General features: G+C 42.2%; 1 long non-coding RNA gene across 1 annotated transcript; it reads left to right on the top strand.

The window, feature by feature from the left end:
* Positions 1-5,532: 5,532 nt before the first annotated feature.
* On the top strand, positions 5,533-7,354 carry LOC144821818 (uncharacterized). Its single transcript, XR_013608457.1, has 4 exons — positions 5,533-5,619; positions 6,122-6,193; positions 6,291-6,360; positions 6,442-7,354. It is a non-coding gene; the product is annotated as an uncharacterized LOC144821818 (long non-coding RNA).
* The last annotated feature ends 306 nt before the right edge of the window (positions 7,355-7,660 follow it).

Below are 7,660 nucleotides of genomic sequence, written 5' to 3'. Positions count from 1 at the left end.
ACCAACAGCAAATACTCGAGTCTGAAGATTGGTCATGGCTAGCTAAGACCATAAACCGACAAGTCGAGAGCACTTGACTTATGCCAAATGATTCACTGCCAGGAGACACTAACTTACGAATTTGCTCTTGGAACATAAACGGTCTAGGAAACAAAACATCGGACAAAGAGCTTTTGGATTACCTTCAAGCCTTTGACCTTATTCTACTTGAAGATATGTGGCTAGAAGAACCCTTTTGCTTACTTGGTTTTAAAACCTATTATAGTCCCGCAGTGAGAAGTTAAAATTTGGTCATCTAAAGGGGGGTTTAACAATTTATTCCTCAATAAAGTCCATAACATCGACTAAAGACATAGACACCTTCATATCCCCAACTAACGCAATTTAAGCTCTTAAAGTGGACATAAGGGAAGGAAATATTAAATAACAACTATTACTCCTAAACATCTACATACACCCCGTGACAAAATTAAAGGAGCACAAATGGTGTTGGCAGAATTAACTAGATTAATGACAGAAGAATCCCCGACAAATCTATTAATGCCGGGGTACTTTAACATGCATCTGATGGGGCCACAGAAGAGGGACAAGCTCCTTGATGAGCAATACCTCTCCTGGAACATTCCTTGCCAGGAGCCGAGTGACAAGAAGCGACAAACACCACACGCTAAGAATCTTGTAAAAGAGCTGGAACATCTAAGCCTTGTGGCTCTAAATGGGCGCTTTCCTGGAAACCAGCCCCCAGCGGCAACATTCCACAGGGCAACTTCTAGCACGTGGATAGATTACACTTTTGTATCCCTCTCATTCTTCAGCAGGATTACAGGCTTCCAGATCGGGCCCAAGATCAAAGCGATCATTTACCACAAGAAATTTCAACAGGACTATCTAGATCATCATTAGATATTCCAGTAGAGGACCCAGAGTCCATCTACACGGTCAATTTCAGGAGGCTAAACATTAAAACTGATCATCCAGAGGAACTATTATCAACAGCAACGGCAATATGGGCGCAAAGGGAATGGACAGATATAAATGAAAATATGATGGCATACTGGGAACATCTAACCAAAACATTGGGAGCCGTGAATAGGAAAAATGCTTCCCCAGCTTCAACGACAAACAGGTTGCCATCCCGTCAGGAGATCCAATTTCTAAATTTCCAAATTTCAAACTTCCGTAAGCTCAAGAACTCAATAAACAAATGAATATGTACTCCTCAGCGTACAGGCCATGATCCCATCTTACAAAGGGAGTTATCGCAACTCAAAGCAAAAAAGAAATAAGAAATCTGGAAGGCAAAAAGCAAAAAGGATAATAGCCTATGGGTGAGGCTATTCCATGACTCCAAGACGAACAACAGCGCAAGAATTTGGCGAACAATAAATAGTTTAGCCAACCAGAACGTGCAAAGAGTAAACTCACACCTGTCAGAAGAAGCCTGGGCCTTGCCTCTGCTCCTACACTTTAATGCTCCACGGAGGCAGATCTTCAACACAACAGAGGCAACCTATCCACATTTAAAAGCTCCAACCAGGAACAATCATCTTCCATTCACAACCATACAGATTAAGAACAGGATAAGAGGGACGGCGCTCCAGGCCCTAACGGGATTCCACCAATTCTATTCAAATTGGACCCGGAATGTTGGGCTTCCATTCTATTGCCGCTGCATGTCCAAATAGCAGAAGGTGACATCATCCCGGACTCCTGGCAGGGTTCAATTATATCCCCATTACACAAGAAAGGGGACAAGAACTCAGCTAAGTGTTATAGGCATGTAGCCTTAATCAACATCGAGGCAAAATATTATGCTGGCCTCCTTCTGGATGACTTAACAGCCTGGATCGAAGATCAATCAATTATACCAATCAATCAAACAGGCTTCTGCAAGGGCATGGGTACTAATATTCTGGCATTATCCCTACTGATAGACAGGGCTAAGACAGCAAAACTACCTCTATTCATGTGCTTTATCGACTATTCGTCTGCTTTTGACAAAATCAATAGAAATAAGCTCTGGCACAATCTCAAGGAAATGAAAATACCATCTGCTCTCCTAAATCAGTTAATACTCCTTCACACAAATTCTTGGGTCCAAGTAAAGCTAGGAGACGGAAAGTACTTGTCCAGGAAAATTCCAACAACCATGGGGCTTAAACAGGGGTGCGTTCAGGCCCCTACGCTCTTCAACTTATTTATGTCTGAACTTTCAACAGAACTGGGTATTTGCAACTCTCATCCCCCTAAGCTGGGAAGGCTCCCACTTTCAAACCTTTTGTACGCAGACAATTTTGTACTGGTCAGCCAGACCCCCATCGGTCTCCGACGCTTATCAGACACTACTAGTGATATTCTAGATCTAATGGACTAATCATTAAGCATGACAAAACGCAGGTTATGAGGATATATCCGAAAAAGGAAACCTCCAAATACTGCTGGCATATAGCCGACTCTCCAATCGAAGGAGTCGACCAGTATAAGTATCTAGAACTGATCATGGTTAATAAGGGGACTTTCAATCTGCAAAAAGCAGCAATTAAAAGAAGAGGCAACTCGATTGCGGTAGCCATAAAATTGATCAAACAGAAAACAGCCCGCCCTAGCCTCATCCCACTGCTACAAGTCTGGCAAGCGAAACTCATCCCGGCTATCACTTATGGGAGTGAGTGTCTGAGGGGAAGGGTTGCATTGACTTTGGACAGAACTGTGTCTAAAGCTGCTAGAATAATATTTAATTTACCAAAGTACGTCTCACCAGCCCAAATAAGGCTGGAATTCGGCATGCAAAGTAAAGAAATAGCCCACAAAGGACCCTATGCTAAGACCTGGTACAGGATAAAAAAATCTTTGGCAGGCACACTGAACTCACCTTTATGGAAAGAAATACATCTAAAGAGGGAGTGACATCATCTATAGACCGTCTGGGACTCAAGGAACTCTGGGCAGCCTCAGGATTCTATCCCTCTTTTAAACAAATTGTTAACAAAGCAGTGAAAAAGTTATCACTAGCAGAAGACAAGGCGACACTTACAGAAAGAGCCCATGGATGGTTCGTGGTTCATAGTTATGATAAATCCTCCCCACAACCATACTTAGGCCCAGGCTTTAATAGAAAGAGGATAGAAAAAAACATCTTTGCTTTCGTTTGGGCATTTTACCATCTTTACCGCATCTTCCCCCATGGAAGCAACTTCATGGTCAGTCAATATGCCGCTTATGCGAGGATGCCAACGAAAGTGTTTTCCATCTGCTATGTATATGCAGAAATCTACAGGCTGAACGACGACACTTACTAAAGACACTCTTTGTAAGTAAGCGGATAAGATCCTGCAGACAAGCTGTGAAGGCATGTTTTAGAGGTGGAGATGTACAACTAGCATGTTGCGTTGTCCAATTCATTGCACATTAATAAAGAGAGCCACATTTTAGTTACAATGGATATTGTCTCCCTTTACACCAGCATACCACAAATACCTGCCTTGGAATCAATGAAAAGAGTCCTACAAAGGAGGGAGCAACCAGCTGGGGTGCCCACAGAATTTATCATTGACTTATTAGAAGTCGCAATGACAAAGAACTTCTTCTTTTTCCAAAACAAGTTCTATATCCAGAGCAAAGGAGTGGCCATGGGTGCAGCCTTCGCCCCGGACCTGGCCATCTTGTTCATGTCAGAATGTGAACAACACTGCATCCTATCCCACCAGAATCCGCACCAGCCTAAAATCGCTACATGGGTCAGGTACATAGACGACGTCCTCATGATTTGGAATGGCGAAGATGAAGAATTGCAGGTTTTTTTTGAATGGCTCAACAACCAGTCAGATGACATCAAATTTACAATGCACAGAGCAGAGATTCAATTAATTTCCTCGACATCAGCATTAAAGAAAGAGAAGGAAAATTATACACCACCCTCTACAGGAAACCGGCAGAAAGGAACAGCTTGCTGAGATACACCAGCCATCACACAAGAGGACTTCGGGACAACTTGCCCTTTGGGCAATTTCTTCGCCTCAGGAGAAATTGCTCCTTAAAAGAGGACTATTTCAGAGAATCTGATGACTTAATCACTCGCCTGATTGAAAGAGGGTACCCTAAAAGATTGGTTAGAAGATCGCGAAAGAGAGCCTGGTTCCAGGACCGGAGCACCCTACTGACACCTAAAGAACGCCAGCTATCCCAAGAACGAATGATTTGTGTTACTACATATTGCAACAAAAGCAATGAAATAAAGAAGGCAATAAACAAGCACTGGGGATTGGTAGCCGACATCATAGACAGCCCAGAACTACCGATGCATGCCTTCAAAAAGGCCAAAAGCATAAAAGACCACGTCGTGTGTTCCTTGCTGGACACACCACAGACACCAACAATCCAAGGACTCTGGAATTTACCGGCAGTGGTAGGCCATTTTCGGTGTACAACATGCAAGGCTTGTCCGACATGCTGGGAGACTAAGCAAGTGACCAACAACAACTTAACGGTAGACCTCAAATCCTTTACCAACTGTAACTCAAGCGGAGTTATATATGCCATCATCTGCCCTTGTGACCTTATGTATATAGGTCAAACGAGACAAAAGATCAAGAACAGGATCTTTCAACACTGTAGCAGAATTCGATGCCAGACAACAGGTGCACCCCTGGTGGAACATTACATGGAAATGACCCACACTCCAGACTCCATGAAGTGGGTGGTCCTGGAAAATATCACCCTGGGACCGCGAGGGGGTAATCTCAGTAACATCCTGAACATCAGAGAGTGCAAATGGATGCACAAATTCAACACAATACATAAAGGCCTGAACGAGCTGGACGCTAATTTTGCGCAAATGGCAGGTCTGGACCCAGAATAGATACAAATCTGATTTTTTGAGCAAACTGACAATTAACTCTGGGTGAACCACTGTAGTAGAACTCTAATTGCGCTCCCTGGGCGTCATTTCCTCATCCTGTACAACTGTACCCAACCACCCAGTGAACATGGTTTTGCCAATAAGATGAGTGTTTAGGTGATAGTCTATAATCCGATCTAATATATAATAATGTTGTTATTCCACTATTCAAATTGTCTACATCCACACACAGATTTAATGTCGTATAATTAGTGATATCCAGTTCCTTATGATCATTTGATGTAAAGAATATAATCAATCTGATCAAGCCCGAATGTATTCAAACAATTTGTATGGCTTTACGACTTTGCAGACTACAGATATGGAATAATTTATTTAATGTGTAGAAGGCATGTTAACAATGATGGTTTCTCCTTTATAACATTGACCCTTGACACTCATTGCCCCCACTACGATGTCAGCCCAGCCCACGAGGTATGTCTATGAGGCTTCGGCCCGTGTATTTATCCTTAAATACCCGGACTTCCAGACGGTCCCTCGCGCTAATGAATCAGCCCTTTGATCAGTCCTGAAACACTTGTTTTTTAGACGGTCCCTCGTGCTTGCGAGTCACTCGTCCCGGCCTTTCCAATTGCAGGCAGCTGATTGGCTACTAATGCCGAGCCCTTTTTCCACTTCAGCATTCAGCGGTTGCACCGCGAGGAGCCACAATCACAGGCAAGCCGAGGCACTCCGGTCGCTGCAGTTTTACAAGAGAGAAGGTATGCTAACGCTCTCATTCACTGACCTCCTGATCTGTTAACTGAACTGCTACTTGAACGTTCGTACAGTTGAGGAAGTAACTTCTTTCGCTTCGTGTTAATTTTGACTTAAATGACACGTGACGGCTGTTATGGGCGCCCTGTATAGTTTAAAATTGTGGATCTTTCGGTGGAACAACCACCTTCCAAGTCTATTTATTTATTCATTTTCATTTATTCATTTTGTCATTTATTGCCCAGAATGTAGAACAGTAATCTATCTGCCAACTCTGTTCTATTACCTTAAGCAAATAGTTAGTACAACGTTAAATAGCAGGGGATACCACTTACTACACGTGCTATTCCCTCAGACTTGACAGCCACATTGCGGCTGCAATGGTTGCTTAATACAGTTCTAAGTTCAGGAGCAGTCGGGTGCTTATTAACAACGCTAACTGTTTCATATGCCCACTTGATGCAGAACAGAGACTTATTCGTTATTTCTGTCTCATGACATTTCCAGAATGATGGTCTGCACTTTTTGAAGTATACCACATGAAGACCCCTTTTACCACACTTAAGACGCCGGACTACAGTAAGTCTATGTACACTGGTTTCTCCATCAAGACTCATTGAGTGATTAGCTTCCCTGGTCTTACTCCTCCCCCCTTCGCTTTTATAATGTATTCCAGATTTCGCAATCTACAGGAGCTATTCCTAGCCCAAGACGAGACGCCAGACATGACGTCCGCCCCACACCATGTAGGTAACGTGAAGGTTAACCTACATGTCATACGCCAGCTCACCACTATGGTTTATAATAAGCTATGTCCTGTTTTTTAGGCTCTCCACCTTGTCCTGATGAAGACCCCCACATGAGGGAAGAATAACCCTTCTACATTCTCGGGGTCGAAACGTTGACCACGCCATACCCTACACGCAATAGGAACAAATGAACAAAAAAAATGTCTATCCTATGTGTGATGTATTTTGGGAACATTGCGAGTACCTCAATTGTAAAGGCGTTTTTATTTCAATGTGATGTAACACTGTCACACCACCTTTACCACGTCCCTCACTCACCTATCACCCCCTTCTTTCCTATTTTCACTGAGAGCTACAATTGTGTAATGACTGGTAAATTACATGAACGTAATGTAGATAATTTATAAATATTGACATGCAGTTAGAAGCACAAGTACTGTACCAATATGGAATAAATATTATTCCTTGAAAACTGCATACTACACTTTCATTGTGCTGAATATATGTACCATGAATATTAACTGTGGTGTGTAAGAATATATTATATACCAATACAGAGTAATTGTAAAATACATATTTAACTCGGACCACCCAATGTTCAATTCATTGCAGCAGCAGGGGCAAAAGATCACGCGTCAAGTAACCAGATTGCTTAATCACTGCGCCACATGGCCCTTTAAGCCAACAGCAAATCTTCTCTTATTGCTGTTAAGAACTAACTGATGATGGAACAGTCCCTCTCTCTCTCTTTGAAAATTGAGACCTGCCTTCTTAACTTACGGACAGTGTAAACATTTACTGACAACTGCTCTGTGCTTGTTATACAATTCACGAAAGATACGTTTTATCTAAAAGGTTTTAGAAAATTAATTCTGCTGCTGCTGCTCTGTGTATGTCAATATAATTCATGACAGTTTTATATGTTTAATTTAAATGGTTTTAGAATATGAATTTTGTTGCTATTATGTTTCTATATGGAAATTGTAAAGGTTTTAATTAACCAAACAATAAAATATTACCTTACCTTACCTCACAACATCTGGAATGGAGAACACCGCATAACATAATTAACTGTGGTGCGATGTGCCCACCAAGTGTCTCACAAAACTTCCTTAAGCGGGACTCTTGATTCTTAAGCTCTTTGAACACAAGCCTTGACCACCCTGTTCATGCGTTCCGCAAAGACCTATGGTCTGCAGCGCATAAAGGGCTATTTTAAGATGGGTTATGCCAAAATATCTCAAGAAATCTTGCATATTTTGGGAAGTAAATTGTACACCGTTGTCAGTGATCAAAA

This window comes from Lissotriton helveticus, chromosome 2_2, assembly GCF_964261635.1.
Source record: "Lissotriton helveticus chromosome 2_2, aLisHel1.1, whole genome shotgun sequence".
Lineage (NCBI taxonomy): Eukaryota > Metazoa > Chordata > Amphibia > Caudata > Salamandridae > Lissotriton > Lissotriton helveticus.
This window is presented reverse-complemented; position numbering and strand designations above follow the sequence as displayed.